Genomic DNA, 17429 nt, shown 5'->3' with positions numbered 1-17429 from the left:
TCAACATGGCGCCCCATCGACCATCATCACTGACCAGGGAAATGCATTCATCGCTCAGCTCTTACGGGATATCGTGACACTGAGCCATACTGAACATCGAAGAACTACAGCCTACCACCCGCAAACGAGTGACCTAATCAGAACGGCTCGATAAGACCATGGCAGACATAATTTTAATGCACGTCAATGGTGAGTACAAGACGTGGGACAAAATACTGCCTTGCACCACCTTCGCTTACAATACCGCGAGGCAGGAAACAACCCGTTTTACCCCGTTCCTTCTCGTGTATGGTAAGAAATGGCGCATGATGTTAGACGTCATGCTACCATGCGGTGAAGACATCACCTCCGACGCTGGCCGATTCGTGGAACAAGCAGAACAAGCACGCCAGCTAGCCCACTTTCACATCAAAGGACAACAAGCTGCCGATGCCCGACATTACAACCTTCGCCACAGGGACGTGCACAACGAACCGGGTGACCAGGTGTGCGTGTGGACAGCTGTGAATCGCAAGGGCCTGTGTGAAAAGCTCCTGCATCGGTATTTTGGCCCGTACAAAGTCTTCCGCTGCCTAAGCAACGTGAACTACGAAGTTGTGCCTGACGGAACTACGACAGTGGCTCATCGGCATCAGCGGCCCGAAGTCGTGAACGAGGTGAGGCTCAAGCCTTACTTTTCTAGGGACTGAGCGTCATCGGCGCTGTGTTTACCAGCGCTGCGTGTACCATCTTGCCCAGGCTGTGTAATGCTCCTTTGTGCAATAATTGTGTAGGTCTTTTTTCTGTTTCTTTTTTTTTTTCTTATACACAACTCTTTTCACATCGAGGCGATGCTTAATTTTTAGGGGGAGGATCATGTCACATGCCTTTTTGAACTGAATAATTCTTGCCCAACAAAAGGCCGCAGCGTGTTCAGGCTGTTTCCTTTGGCTTTGTAGGAAAGTGTTTTCATACCTGGAAAAGATTTTAGGAATGTCATAGCTATAGTCTACATTCTGTCGCGCTCAAGTATGCTTTTCACATATATGTGCAATATCTGCGAGCATTCATTACCTTATAGAAATTCTCTTTTGACTGCATCATAATTCCATAAAGGAAATAGCTTAACAGAGAGTTTACTAAGCTGTAGCCGCTTACACACGTGTAAGAAGGCTGTGCATTGTGAAAGCTTCATTCCTCCGCTTACCACCTTCGCTACATTTTACCGCCTTCAACTCTGTAGTTGCGCAGATGAGTACAGCTGCAGAGACCGCGTTTCTCGTAGCAACAAGCTTTGTGGAAAACTGTGAGCCGCAAACTTGGTATCATGCAATCCCGTGCATCTGCGGGACATCGGCGTGTATTTGGCAATACGTGCTTAAACCAGCGTCGTCTGCTGGCGCCGAGATCATGCACTTTATATTTATGCTTTTAGGCTACTTTCCTTTCTTCTTTCGCAAGTCCATGCTGAGGTACTTCGCAGGCAGGTTGCCTGTCGCTTCGCTGGTACTCGTGACGCAGCCTGTCGCAAGCAGGCTATCGGGCGCAGCAGCGCGGTGTGCTTCCAACGAGAATAAAGAATTTTCCCCAGCGACAATCTCATTCACGACATCCGCAAGTATTATCTGATACGTGATGTAAATGTTGCCATAAATTTCGTCATAAGAGCTACCCGCGCACTGCTCTCATGAGTAATTCATAAACTTGTTTCTGAAGGTCATTGCGCGCATTTAATGGTCGGCAGTTAAAAGGATACGGCAGCTCCGAACTTGGTTTAAAGATGCAAATGAGAAGCACCAATTTTAATAGAGGCATGCTTCTGACTTCGTGCGGCAGCTCTGGAAAACGTGGTTACCCAACACAGCCCACCAACATCTGCCGAATCATATAGTATGACCAGGTATTGGGCCATTCTGGGTGTCCAGCTGTACAAAAAAGTTTCCGTAAAGCCTTTTCTCCCGTACGGAGCAAGAAATGAAGGAAGGATGAATTACAGACGACCCAGTAAATTATTAGGTGAGTGGGTTGGCGGGTGCATGGATAGATGGAGGGATGGACGGACTGACAGACGCCTGTACACAAAGGCATACAGAGGGACGGAAGCACAGACAGATCGATTGATAGCCGGGTGGGCCGGCAAACGGACTCTTGACCAGTGGATGGGTCAGTAGGTGTACGATACATGAGCGTTTCTTTCCAAACGATTGGATGTTAGCTCCCGCCATGCTCAACATTTATCTTCCCATTTCTTTAAAAAATCTGTCATATTTAATATAATAATCAATTCTCTATTAGCCTTAATGCGTAACTTCTACGAACAATTTACCTTAGAAAGTGTTTAGCGCGAAAGCTGTAGTAAATACAAAAGTCAATCTCAATGATTCGCATAACAGCACTTCCCATGCTGATGCTCTGCGTAGCCGCAGTGCAGCGAAGCAGACGAGGGCGTAGGTGTGAGGTGGACGATCCGGCGGCGGAGACCGAAAAATGTGCTGCAAGGCTGGAGGATGACCGTAATCGAAAGCCTGTTAAACGCACTGTTGAACCGGATCGTCATACCGCTTACGCTCGATACTTACTTGAAACATACTAGAACCTACTGAATTGTTCAATACTGCTCAGAAACGTTATTCTGAACCGGACCGCCATACCGCATTCGGCACGTGGTCAAAACCATGCTTAAGCCGGCCTAACTTGTTAACACTGCTCTTGCATCTTAAACTCACCTCCCTGATTTTAGGCCACCAATTTTACGACCCTTTCTATGAATAGCGCTCATTTATTTCTATGACCTTCGATATCTCTGATTCTTCTCAAGGAGAGCACAGATGCTCAAGGAGAGCATCTGTTCTTCTGCACTTCTAAATGAGGGCTCGCAGCCTTCACCTAACCCTCCAAAGTACATCTAAGTCTCTCCCCTAGTTAGCCCAGTTCCGTGCCTTTTGCACCCACCAAACCTCTGCAAACTTCCTCTCATCCGCCCACGAACCTTGGTTACGCCTGTTGCAACGTTTGCCTTCTTGGCGTCGTGTTAGTTACTCTGACTCAATTGTCTTCGCATTGCATGTTCCACCCATGCCCATATCCTGATATTTTTCTCTGGATCTCTATAACACTCGTTTGCTCACGCACACACTTTGCTGGCTTGCTGTTGCTTATTATTATATATTTCATCTTCCATTCCATACCTCTATACGTTTTCTTTAATTCAAATTGAAACTTTTTCCTTAGTCTTGACTTTTCCAGAGTATATCCACTGTATCTTACCGGCCCTCAGAGTAAGTGAGTGCCGGAAAGATACAGCTGCTATACTCTTTTCCCTTTAGGAACACTGGTAAGCTGCCATTCATTATCTTAATATGCCACCTAAATGAGCTCATTTCCCTTCTTTATTTTTGTTGTGGCCCGGGCCAGCTGTCACTACCTTTCTATGCAGGCGCGTTTTCTCACTGCTGATCCCTTACGAGCCTGCTGAACATTACTTTTCGGCGTATTGCCTCTTAGGACTGTATTGCTTTGCCTTTACCAACTCCTTAATCATTCTTTGCGATTCGTTGCTCCGTTACTTACAAAGGCGAGTTATGACAGAATCACAGATTGTTGAAATATTCTCCTTTGGCAGGTATCTTTACCTATTCTTGATCTACACGTTTATTGAACGTCCGCCTTTGGATATTCTTATTTCACAGTGATTGGCTTGTTAGTCGTTCCCGGTCTGGAATGAGGTGAGATGTGCTTTTAATGGTCTATGTTATGTATGTGCGTCCAGTTTTAGAGTTCGGTTCAATTTTGTTTCCTGGTTCAGCAGCTTATAAAATTCGGCCGCTTGTTCTCTTGGAGCGAGAAGCGCTTCGGCTGTGTCTTGGACTTCCAAAATTTGTTGCCAACAATGTGCTCTACCCTGAAGCCTGGATTCTTCCTTTGATATGTAGATTACAAATTCTAACTATTCAGACGTACCAAAGGATATATGAATCAGGGTTTTGTACGATCTATGTCTATTTTTTTCTGGCAACCGACCGCCTTTTTCGGTGTCCATTGGTCTAAATTTCACACTCCGCAGGTAGTTATAGTCAAAAATTTGCTAGATCCTTTAAACGTTTTCCTTCCTAGTCTTCTACCCATACAATTCAGCAGGTCGTCTGTTGAAATTGTCTTTGACGAGATATTCCCGAAATAATGCTAGACTTATCATCCGTTATTATTATTTTTTTTTTTTTTGAAAAGTTTGCCACAAGGCCTAAGTTGAGAAAGGGGGAATGGGATGCAGGAGATAGAAAGCTAAAAGGAGTGAAGTCCAAATGCGCTTATGTATTCGCAGAGGCTGGCACTGTAACGATTGTCCATTGTCCACTTCTCATAATCACAATCGCGAATCCACCGCAGGCCCACCTTCATGTTATCCGTTGTCTAATGTGAGTCGTTGATGGACACGTCCACAACAAGTGACGCACATCGCAAACATCATGTGCAATGTCACAGTGAGGGCACCTGTCAGTCACTGGCAGATCTTTATCCCGCCATCGATGTCGTACAGATCGGGTCAGAGCCGCCCCTGCCCGAATCCGGCGCACTGTCACCTCCTTCTGCCGAGTAAGACTACGGGGGAGAGGGCGCGAACGCGGAGGAATGAGAGCGCGTATTCGCTGGCGCAGAACTTGAGAATCGGAAACGTGGGACAGGAACAGATCTGGGAGAAGAGGGAAAGGTGGTGGATCGCCTGATGTGTTTATATGCGTCATAGCATCCGCTTGAATGTTATGTGGATCGCGAGCATGGCCGCGAATCCAGTGTATGCGGACAGGACATGGGTACTTTGAACAGAGCAAATGAATGAACTGTGTTTTTTGGAATGTGCGTCGAACGGCCTTAAGCTGTTTAAGGGCAGTGAGAGAGTCCGTGTAAAGATGAACTGCATTGAATGTAGGAACTGGCGGAAGGGAATATACGGCATTGTAAATGGCTTGAAGTTCCAGGGCCAGAGGGGTGCACGTATCCACGGTATATGTCACGTGAGTGTTGAGATGCGGATGAGAGGGACTGTATACACAGAAGTAACTCCTCGCTCTGCAGTATGTGATGCACCCTTCAGGCAGATGTGCGGATGATACCGACGGGGAAGCAGTGGGGCGATTGTCCATGAGCTGGCAGTACGTCCATGGAGATAGTGTCTTTAAACGATGGAGTTGTAAAGACTGTTTGCGAGCTCTGTTTGCCATCCGCTGATCAATGCGTTCACTGAGAGTATTTAGCTGGGCGCACTCCTGAAGTACTGGTATGGGTGCTAGGCGGGGAAGATATGTTATTGCACGCATAGCCTCACGAATGATGGCCTCAAGGGAGTCCCACTGTCTGCGGGTGAGACGTTGAAACTGTGCCTGGTAGATTATACGCGGCTGGAGAACAGAGCGAACAAGCTGGCGGGCCGTGTGAGCTCGAGCGCCGCCAGAGCGCATAGCTATGCGACGAATCAGACCTAGAGTAGCGTGAGCGGACTTACGGATGGCTGCCAGCCGCGGGGTGCCAGTCCCAGAGGATTGAAGAAGGAGACCAAGAATGCGAACGGTTTGTGCCTGAGGAATCGGGGTATTATCTATCATAAAATTTATAGTGGGAGCTTTCCGTAAGCCAGCTTTATTTCCAATGCGAATGAAACAGGATTTTGTATGCGAAAGAGTTAGACCCAAAAGAGGGAGGCGAAATGTCAATACATCCAGCGCATGCTGGAGGGCCGCCTGATGGACAGACGTATCTGGGTGACAGCACCATAAGGTTATATCATCGGCATACGCAAGCACACGAATAGAAGGGATGGCCTCTAGGGCTCGAACAAGTGGAATAAAGGCCACATTAAATAATGTAGGGGCGAGAACGGTGCCCTGGGGCACTCCTCTGTTTGAGGGGAAGTGACCAAAGGGATTTCCATGGACACGCACACTGAACGTTATATTTGTTAGAAAGGCGTGAATGGAGAGGAGAAACATGTGAGGGAGACCAAGAGTTTGTAGGGAGGCAACAATGGCTGAGTGAAGGATGTTATCATATGCCTTTGTTATATCTGTAGCGATCAAAGTTCTAACAAAATGACTGTGCGGAGAGTGGTGAAGCACGTCAGCAGCCAAAGTAGCAAGACCGTCCTCCGTTCCTATAACCGGGCGGAAGCCAATTTGGGATTCTGGATAACAATCATGGGATTCCAACCACCACGATAAGCGAGTGGCGAGAATATTTTCGTAAAGCTTGCAGATTGTTGGTGTCAGGGAAATTGGACGAAGGGCCAAGAGAGATACTGGAGGATGACCTGACTTCGGTATTGGAACAACAATAGAATGCTTCCACTCGTCCGGCATGACACCAGAATGCCACACGTCATTTAATGCATCAAGCAGGGCCTGCAAAGCAGTCCCTTCCAAGTTGCGGAAGGAGTTAGGTATGCCGTCGTGCCCGGGAGCAGAGTTAGATTTGAGGCGTTCAATGGAGGCCAGCAGCTCTGCCATGGTTAGGTCAGAAGTAATCTCATCGGGGGGTTCGGTAACCGGTAAGCAAGGTGGAGAAGTCGAGGTGGAATCATAGTGTGTAAAAAACTGTCTGGCCGCCTGTTTTGCAAATGTGTCCTCATCCACACTCATCGAAAGGCGAATGCTCTCTGTGTAATCAGAAACTTGGGAAGAGCGCTCCATGGCGGTAAAAACTCGCCAAAGTTGTCGATTACCCTGCTTGGAGGACAGGCGCTCACACCATGAAGCCCGACGTTGCCTTCCTAGACGCTTTTCATACCGCCTCGCACGTGCGGTAGCCCGATGAAGAGCGGGGATAGCCGATGGGTCATTGGGGTTACGAGCAGCATAATGATCCGCCTTGCGACGCAGAACCCAAAGATTCAGGAGGTGGATGTCCGGGTTTGGCTCGTCTTCATTTACAGTGGTGGTAATCGTGTGGGACGCAAGAACAGCAGAGAGCATAGACAATGCTGATGATGGGGTGAAATCAGATACGCGATTGTCTGCGCGTACAGAGTCCCATGATATGTTATTCGTACGCTACAGCGTATTTTACGTATGCGCGAAGAAGTGAGAGACATAAAGATAGGACTGTGATCACTACCCCAGGTATCTAGTTCAACAGCCCAACGAGGGCTACCAGGGCCTAACCACCAAGTCAAATCAGGTGAATAAGACCCACCTCGTGGACGGGTAGATGTATGCGGGTGGTTTAAAAGATGAAAACAATTATCTGAAAAGCTGCCCTGGATGTGTGCACCGCTGGGAGAATCCGATGGGCAACCCCACGAGGTGTGTGCGCCGTTGAAGTCTCCACCGACTAGAATAGGGATACCCGAGTGCGTAGAACGCAGAAAACGAACCCATCCAAGATTAGGAGATGCGGAACCAGGACGGCCATAAAAGGAAACTAGAATAAATGGCGTGCGTACAGGCTTAACTAGGAGTGCTACCACCTCTTGGCGTGTGTTACACCACCGTGAAAGGTCGATCGGTGTGTGGGGAACTGAAGTGTGAATATATATTGCAGATTTACCTGGGCTGAGGGAAGAGGTGATACAACGGCGATCAGGAATGGAAGGTGAATGGTAAGCGCAGAATCCTGAAAGGCGAGGAAGTGAGTTATGCTCTTGAAGTAAGAAGGCCCAAGCCTTTAGCTTTTTGTCGCGAAGACGGATGTTCACTTCAGAGGCCTTTTTCGCAAAGCCTCGACAATTCCACTGCACCACCAGAGACACTGCATTATCCATTGCGAGGCCGAAGAGCTTCTACGATGAGGGAGGTCACCTGCTCCATAAGGGCTAATATTTTATCCACTGTCGGGGTAGTTGGGGTTAACGGGTTGTCTGCACGTGATTGGGGTTTGATGCTTATTGGAAGTGATTCATCTGCAATCTTATCACGAGGTATTAGACTTCTTCGAGAGGGGTGAGAGCGACGCTGTTCTCGGAGCTGGGTGAGTTCGTCTAGACGTTGGCGAGCCTCTGCAATGGCATTGTCTAAAACAGCGTCTTCATCTGCGGCATCCACATGTGATTGGTGCACTGGCCGTTTTGGTGTACCATTTGATCCACGAGGGTGAGTCGCTTGTGCGTATGAATGATGCTGAGAGGACGTATGATGAGCAAGTGGGTCAAGTAAAGGAAGTGCAGCGAAGCGATTACTTGTAGGAATATCTGCTTTTCCAGGCGGCTTGCGCGACGGCCTCGTTCGCTTCTTCTTTGGACAGGCGGGGGAGCGCATGTCAAGGTCCGCCGATTTGCATAGGGCACAAATCGCTATTGGTTCCGTTATTCTAAACGGATTATTAGAAGATCATTTAAAAAGCCTCACTGCTAGCTTAGCAATAGCTACTGACGCATCTCAGTGTAATGAAAGGCGGGTGTGGGTATATATTGTCCGCATTTAGACTGGTCTTTTTCTGTTTGTCTTCCGGACTTCACCCCAATTTTCGAAGCGGAGTTTCTGGCGGTGGTACTCGCTTTACGGAAATTAGACTCCTCTTGTTCTAAAGTGGCTGTAATTTCCGACTCTATATATCCTTGTATTCGTCCCTTTCTTCGTCAATGGATTCTGCAATTGTAAAAGCCTTTCTCTCCCTGATCCCTCGACATTTAAAAGTTGTACACATGGTATGGGTACCAGGCCACAGCAATGTGACTTTAAATTATTATGCTGATAGTTTGACAAAAAAGTCCCTCAATGGCCCCGTATTATCTATCCTTCTGGCGACAGCGTACATCACCACAGCGAGGTTTCGGAGAAACTCTCTATTAAATATTCAAACTGGACATCTTTTAGGATCTGATGACTACTTGCATATAAATTATTCTCGCAATAGGAAATTGTCATTCACGGCAACTTGAGATTTCTCTGACAAGGCTGCGATGCCGTATTCCACCTTTAAATTTCTATCTTCACAGGTCTGGTTTGGCCCTTTCTTCATTCTGCGCACTTTGCGGTGAACAGGAATCATTAGACCACTTTTTATTGTGTTCCCACCGCTACACTACGTTGAGAAGACAGTTGATAGAAAGGCCATTGCAACAGCTTGGTCTCAGTTTAGGTAGCCCGATATTGTTATCATTTGGTGCCACCATCCTTGGACACAGTCATGGGTCTGTTTTTGCCGTCATGCAAAATTTTTTACTGAAATCAAATCGTTTGCCTTGCTAAATATTTCAGCATCACTTGTCCTACAATTCCAGTGTCAATCTCCCGTGTGTGTTACCACATTTCATTTTATATTTCATTTATTTCCCTTTTTGTTTCCTTTCCTCTACCCCTCAAATCACTTTTTTTTAATTACACTTCAAAAAATTTCTTAGGTACCCAATTCTTGGCCGATCCCCCACTGTGGGTACGTGCCATATGTTATTTGGTCAACAACAACAACAACAACAATTATGTCGCGCCGATATTCAAGTCAACTTATTCAAAGTAGCAAAGATGGCGCAATGGACGCAACCAATGTATTAAGATCTCTACTCTAGATTTAATAAAGAAAACTATTTTATTAATAGTGCATTTTGCGTACTACTCTGTATGCTCGAGCAAAGCGTAAGGCTAAATTTGTAGACTTGCTTTTTGTTGTGTTCTATATATCAGTGACGTACCCAGCACTTCCGTTGCTGCAGTTTTCGGGCAACGGCAATACGCCCGCGGCGCCACGTAGTGAACACTCATCACGCAGTATGTACCACAAATTTACTGAACCAGAAATGCGAGTGGTTCAAAGCAGAAATTGCTCTGGACAAAGGAGAATAGACACGTTCGCAGAAGTCACCGTAATTAGCGCGCTCGGCTGGGGCACAGAATGATAGTGGTTCGAGTCCTAGCGTGGACACGATTTTTTTTATTGATATTGACCGGAGATTATCGACACCGTCTGTCCGCACTTTCTTGTCCTCAGCTCAAGGTGACACCAGAGCGTATCATGAGGCAAGAAAGGCTTTCGCCTGAAAAAAAAAAAAAGAAAAAAAAAGATGAAGCCGTGAGAAGGTTCTTAGGCTAAATCTGATGCGAACGATTGTGGAGCTTTCATTTGAAGTAGCCGTAGACTAGGATAACTTTTTGAGCTGCTCGTTCCAGCGTCGGCTCACATCTCCGCACACTTCATCCCCGTGGTCGCAGCTAGAGCAGAGCGCGTAACAGGAGGACACGAAGAAAAGTCGGACATCAGCGAGGCTCGACAACCTGGAAGGCTCGCCAATAGGGTACCGCTAGATGCGTAGTCTGTAGCCAATCAAGGCGGCCAAGATAGCGCTCGCCTCCACGCGATGCGGGAACCCCTCCGATGGAGACTCGGCAGTAGGACTCTGGTTGTGATGTATCACGGGCGGTGTTTGTGAGCCCCGGCTTCTTGTCGTACACGGAATCTAGAAAGAGAATGAACGCTCCTGCGATCCGTCAGCACGGTGACTTGCTTAAGGACATTTGTCAGACGGTGTTGTTGCAGCCACCATCACGCGTTCGTCAGATTCATCCGGTAGGTTTAAACCTAGCTGCTCCTTGTGCTCGGACATCGAGCATGAACCTGCGGTGACGCGTCCCGATTTCGGCGAGGGTGTCTGTCAAATCCTCAGTGAGAACCTGTAAATCATGTCTGTAGGAAAATAGGCTGCGCCGTGCGACGACCATGCTGTTCTCAAAATTCGCATGACAGCGCTGCGACCTCACTGAGGTCGGGATGCCGGTCAGTTCCCAGGCAACGTCCAGTATTTGTGGTCGGCCATCCAGGCTAGCTCGAGAACTCCGCGAAGGCCCAGACTCAGCTTCTTGCAGCAAGCAGCAAGAAGCAAGCAGCAGCAGCAAGCAGCAGCAAGCAGCAAGCAGCAGCAGCAAGCTAGGCGCTGACTCCGGGAGTCACCGCTTTTCTACCATTCACGTTTTCTACCTGCGCATGTGAAGCTGAAAAAGAAATCATCACATTTATTTGTCTACGTGTTCTAATTGTTTTTGGCGCAAGAGCGCTTATCTAGCACTTTGGATGGAGAGAAGGAATTCATTTCTTGTTATGCGCAAGCTCTACTTGAAGTGACTGCAGTTTCGTCTGCATATCGTGTAAGCGCAGCTAACTATAGTTGCGGGGAAACATAGTTAACTGTGGTTAACGTCCCCGTGCAAATGCCGTATAAAGCAAAAAGCCTTGACACCGCATTAGGATTGTGTGTGTGTGTGTGGGGGGGGGGGGGGGGGAGCCACGACAGCAGTCTAGTTGGACAGTGACTCTGACACATAGCCCATCGTGATTAAAGAGCAAATAACGCTTGTGGGCGACACGAGAGGGAAATGTGGTTCTTACCTAATACCTGTGTTCATGACGCGTGTGATAACGGCGAAGTGTTTGTTATTGCACCCGCGCACGCAGAGCGAGCGAGGAAAAGAAAGAATACGGAACGGCTATAGAGCAGTCGATTGCTGTGACTGTCTCCTTCACGATACACGTCTGTAAATACCACACTCGAGCTTATCATAGAGGCATGTACTACGCACTTCATGCGCAGGAAAAATGATTATTATCAACGACACAAGGAGCTCGCTAGTCGCTTGCCTCGGAGGAGGAGGAATCAACATTTATTAGGCCCGAAATAATTCGGTGGTGCATGCTTGCACCAGAGGGGGTGGTTCCCTAGTTGCGGGACCCTTATTTTCCCAGCAGCTCCTGGCCCCTGTCCGTCAGTGCGAGCTGGATGGATAGGGCGGGGCTGGATAAGAAGGTCTCCCATCGCTCAAGGGGTTGGGGATGGGGGGTATTGGCGGGAAGGGGAAAAGGGGGGGTCTTGAGTTTTGTGCATTCTGCCAAAACGTGCGGAAGAGTGCCTTTTTCTTTTTTGCAAAAAGGACAGAGCATATCGTGTTCCGCAGGGTACATATCGGTTCATCAGTACGGGATGCGCAAGCGATCCCACCTGCGCTCGACGCAGGATCGTCTGATATTGCCTGGTGAGTTTGGGGTGCGGTTCTGGCAGTCTGCACCTTTCCTCTCGGTACATACAGGTTATCTCCCGAAAGCTGGTAACCGGACGCGGTAGCTCTTCCAACTCGTGCTCGCCCCGGATTAATATTTCTCGGTAGTCTGCGATGGTGTTGCCTGCTACCTGCGAGTGAGCCGGGACCAACACGAGCTCTATGGCTCTTCCCGGAGGCTTGCACTTGGATAGAATGGCTCAGGCCGCGGAGTGGATTACCCCTCTGCGGAAGCTTCTCTAGGTTGCCCTTGAGTCGGTGACCACGGTGTCCATGCTCGGCTGTGCGAGTGCGAGGGGCACGACCGCTTCTTCGACAACTGCGGGGTCTGTTGTCTTTACGGACGCGCTGACGACCAGCCTGTCTTTTGACGTAACCACCACCGCTACACGGTCACTGTGTTTTCGGAGCGAGGCGTCCGCGTAGAGGACACTGGGGTTCTATTCCAGATTCCGGATTATGGCTTTGGCCCGCGCGGTGCGCCTCTCGTCGTCCTTGCCCGGCGTCATGTTCCGGGGAAGGGGTTTGGTCTGAATGATCGTCTTCCAGAAGGGCTTCCTCGAGGGGTACTAGCTCAATCTGTCGTCTTATCTTGCGTAGGACGGCTCGTCCGTGTTTCGTGTGACTGAGCCGGATTCTCTGATTAGAGAGGTGGGCTTCAATGAGCTCCTCCACCGTGTTGTGGGCGCCCAGGTCTAGCAGTCTTTGCGACGAGTATATGGGTATGCCCAGTGCTTGCTTCGTGGCCTTACGAAGCATCGTGTTTAGGGTGTCCCTATTTGCCTTCGTCAGCTGGAGATATATAAGGGGCGGAGTAGGTACCCCGCGATACGACGAACGCGCGTATCAGGCGCATGGCATCGTTCTCTTTGAGGCCTCGGTTTCTGTTAGATACCTTTCTAATCATACTGAGCATCTGTTCGGTTGGTCTTGATCTTTGTGACGGCGGTGTGTGCCTACCTGTCGTCTGAAGTAGTAGGCCGAGGAGCCAAATCTGCTGTGTTGGCTTGATGGCCGTTCCGTCGATGGTGACCATCTCGTTCGGCGGCAGCTCTTTCTTGAATTTTCCCGGTTGGATCATAAGCAGCTCTGATTTCTGGGGAGCGCAGCTCAGTTCGCACGACTTTGCGTACTCGTTCACGGTCGTTGCCGCCTTCTCCAAGGCTTCCTCCATCCAGGCATCAGACCCGGCTCGAGCCATCGACACCGTAATATCGTCGGCGCAGAAAGCGTGGTCCACGCCTTCGATTTGCTAGAGTACACCGGGCAGGGGCAAGAGGGCCAGATTGAAGAGCAGGGGCGGCAAGACCGATTCCGGCCTGTGGGTCGCAGTTAAATTTTCTACTTAGCGGGTCGATCAGATGCCTCAAGAGACACCACGTCGAGAGTGTGCCCTGCAGGCCGTCGCAGGTCTTCAGCCAATTCTCCCTGTATAGTTTGGCCACGTGCTCGACAATCTGTTTGTTCAAGGCTGCTATGCGCTTGGCCAGCTTTCTGTTGTGCCTCTGACGTTTCAATCGGCGCGTTAACGAGTGCCAGGCCGCCCACATATGGGTCAGTCTGGCATCCACGCACGGTGTCTGCGACGTCGTTGCGATTTCTTGGGTAAATTTTTGGAGGGTCTTCTTCTGGTCCCTGGACCATTCGGTGTAGGTCTGTTGCGTTTCAGCTTGTCCCGATTCTTCCTCAGACGCCTCTTCTTGTTCCTGGGTGAACTTTCTCATCTTGTCCCAATCCGTGATCCGCGCTGTGCCCAACAAAGCCCGATATCGGGAACCTCGGATCGTGATGCCGATCACGCTGTGGTCAGACCCCAGGTCCACTTCTTCGCTTTTCGAGGAGATGTCTAGCATGCCCGATAACCACGAAAGGTCCGGTGTGGTGTCCCTCGCGGCACTGTTGCCTCTTCTGGTAGTTACGTCCGGCTCGTTCAGGAGGGCAATCTCGTGATCTTCCATTGCTTTGGCCAATGCTTTTCCTCTTTATGACTGGAACTTATAGCCCCACGTTGTGTGAGGGGCGTTAAATTCGCCGAGGATCAGGAGCGGCCTGGTCCCCGCCAAACCTTTCGCCTGGCTAACGATGCGGTCAAATTCTTACTGCTGTTGTGACGGCCGACATACGCGCTCATTACAAATAAATTGCGCGCGCTGCCAATTTCTCTTGCATGAATTTCGACCAGCGTGTGCTCGCACCCGCCCTGCGCCGTAGCATTTTGAGTTGCCGCCACATTGTTGCGAACGAGCACCGCGCAGTTCCGTTCTCCGTGGATTCCGTGTAAATGACGTACCCCGGAGGTCTTGGTTTCCCGTCTGTCTCCTGTAGCGCAACTACCATCGGGCGTCTTGCCCGTCAATGTGTAACATTAGTTCCGCTTCTTTGTTGCAAATTCCACGGCAGTTCCATTGGTAAACTTTACACAGGGGTATGTACAGTTAAGGTCGAATTTATGAATAGAAAAACTAAAAAACAAGGACCACTTCAAATGTGTCGCAAAGCAGTTATCACCTCGCATTTAAAATGGATTATTAGTTCATTTGCTAAGCCTTCCAAATTGATGCCCCCCCCCCCCCTTCTCGTGTTCTCCGGCTGCTGCTCGAGCTCCTGCCGCCACTCTTCGCCGCTGCGTGTACCCGCCCCCTCCCTCTTCCATGGCGACGACAGCGCGTTATCCGGTTGCTGCGCGCGTTCCTGACGCCACTGTTCGCCGCTGCATGTACCCTCACGCTCGTGTTTTCCGGTTGCTTCGTGCGCTCCTGACGCCACCGTTCATCGCTGCGTGTAACCTCCCCCCTTGTGTTCTTCGGTTGCTGCGCGCGTTCCTGCCACCGCCATTCGCCGCTGCATGTACCCTCCCCCCGTATGTTCTCCGGTTGCTGCCCGCGCTCCTGCCACCACCGCTCGCCGCTACGTGTACCCGCCCCCTCCCTTTTCCTCCGTGGCGGCAACCGCGTGTTCTCACATTCCTGCGCCCATTCCTGCCGCCATCGTTCGCTGCTGCGTGTACCCCCCACCCCTTCCTGCGTGGCGGCGACGGTGTTCTCCGGTTGCCGAAGCGCCGGCTCGGCATCAGCGGATCATGGTGCGTGTCCCAAGCTGAAACGCAGATCTACGTTGACGACTCGCTAGCGGCATCAGTCAGTCGCTTCTATCTCTTCGTCGTACAACGTTCCTATGGGCCCACGCACTGCCTCCCGCGACCTCCCGATAACTTAACTGCTCTCTTCGCTCCACCAATGCCAACCCTGCGCGGCTGCAATCAGCACCGGATCGGTGGCGGCGGATCTCGATACAGGTGCACCGCCCGAGCCGAAACGCATAGCAGCCGCCGTTCGCCACTGTGAACCGCCTGCCTAAAAGTTACCTGTAATTGTACATACACGCATGTCTTGCTCAAATCATTTGCATCGATCTATCGAAATGTGAAACAGCTGATGAGCTGCGCTCAAATTTCGCATTAAATAACGTAATCGTCCGAAACTTTTTTTTCTTCGGTGGCATCACTGCCAGTCCGCCGCAATAGAGGCTTTACAAAAGTTAGCGCCATCTAGTGAAAGAAACAGAAACTGTGCGCGGCGGCCATGTTTTGCTCAGTCCGCCCGCGCCTCCCATCGAGTACGCTGTCAACGCGCGCCTTCGTAGAGCCCGTGCATGCACCGAAAGGTGCATTGGAATGCTCACAAGCGATTGTTTCATTTTTTAACATCACAGCAGTCGCTGTTAGCTCCAAGCTCTATTCGGAATGACGCCAGCATGTTGTTGCGTGCCCTTCTGCAGCCAGCGCACCGTCACAAGGGTCACTTGCATCATGTAAAGCATTACTGCACGTCCCTCTGACTGGGAGCTAGCTCACAGAATGTGCTATCACCTAAAACAGCAAGGTTAATTGTTTTGCGCGCTATGGATCCTTGTGAACTTGAAGGATAAACTTGTGCTGCGATGGAGGACACGGGAGAAGGAGCAATGCATGTGTAACGAATGCTATTGTACAAATACGTTCTTTGAAACATTTTGTTCGTAGGTTACACTTACCATTGTGTATTTGATTTAAAACACGGGCATGATTACCAAAACTACTTTTTACAGTCGTACGAAATGGTAGTACTTGATGCAGAGAGCAATACGGTTGTCTAGTGCGCCCGAGGTGCGTGTTTCACGCTGCAAAAGCAAGCGGCTGCCAAACCCGCGGCGTCTAGAAAAGCAGGAAAAGATGACATCCCACTAGTATGTTGTAACATGCTCACGTACAGCCCGTTTCGACCGGTCCACGTCCAGAGCGCGCAGCTCAGGTTTTATACCTGCCTGCGCGGCCGATAAAATAACGAAGCGTGCGCTTCACTTTTGTGTTTTTTTCGAGTCACCCGATGGATCGCTAATTCACTGCTACCTGAAATTCACTGGAATTTTTGAATATGTCGATTTCTTGTTTATTCCCTCTGTCAGAAAGTAAACATTTGAAGCCGTAATCTCATATGAAAGCGCTGACATTGGAAGCTTCGAGGAACTCGGAGGAGGAAGAACTCGGCTGAAACGAAAAGAAATTTGAAAAGTCAACTCACATTACTGCGAAGTGTTTGTGCTTTGTGCAAACTGGCTGTGTTCATAAAATCAGATTTATATTATATCATATCGTTATAGAAAAATTAGGGGGTCACTTAAGCTCCGCCGTTAAAGGTATAACGCGATAGTGCCTCTCTCTCATACACACACGCGCACGATGTTTTTTTTCTTCGCGTGTTATATTGTAGCTCTTTTATTTATTTATTTATTTTATTTACCAAATACTGCAGGCCCTAACTAGGCCCTAGCAGGAGGGGCGAAAAGAATGCAATGCAGTGAAATATGAATTCATCGATGGAGGCGAAACGAAGAGGCGTCGTGTGCTGTGCGATGTCAGCGCACGTTAAAGATCCCCAGGTGGTCGAAATTACTCCGTAGCCCTCCACTACGGCTCCTCTTTCTCTCTGTCCACTTTCATTCCCACCTTCCCCCCTTCCCTTACGGCGCGGTTCGGGTGTCCACAGAGCAAGTGTGACAGTTACTGCGCCTTTCCCTTCCTGTGAACCAATTTAATTTAATTAATTTAAAAGTAACATACTACACACAAGTGTAGTATGTTATATGTTGTTATGTATGTTATATTTCTATGTTATGTATGTTATGTTTCTATCATTTCTTAATTTTTATTTTATTTGACGTTTTATATTTTTATACGCCAATACGCATGCGTCAGCAACAATCGGCTTTCCATTCTGAGCAATTTGACACTTTGAACACATTCTTCAATTATTTCAATTAATCAATTACACATTATAAATTTTCTTCCTTAGCATCACCAAGCACTGGTTTTTCATTCTGACACCTTTAAACCCTTACTTTCCAATTTTTCCTTTTTTCGTTTCTTTATTTCATCAAATGATCAATTAATTACAAAGATTTTATTAACTCGTCATCGCCTATCGCACACCAATCAATATTCAA

This window comes from Amblyomma maculatum, chromosome 6 (genome assembly GCF_055883805.1).
Source record: "Amblyomma maculatum isolate TAMU_Amacu chromosome 6, ASM5588380v1, whole genome shotgun sequence".
Lineage (NCBI taxonomy): Eukaryota > Metazoa > Arthropoda > Arachnida > Ixodida > Ixodidae > Amblyomma > Amblyomma maculatum.
This window is presented reverse-complemented; position numbering follows the sequence as displayed.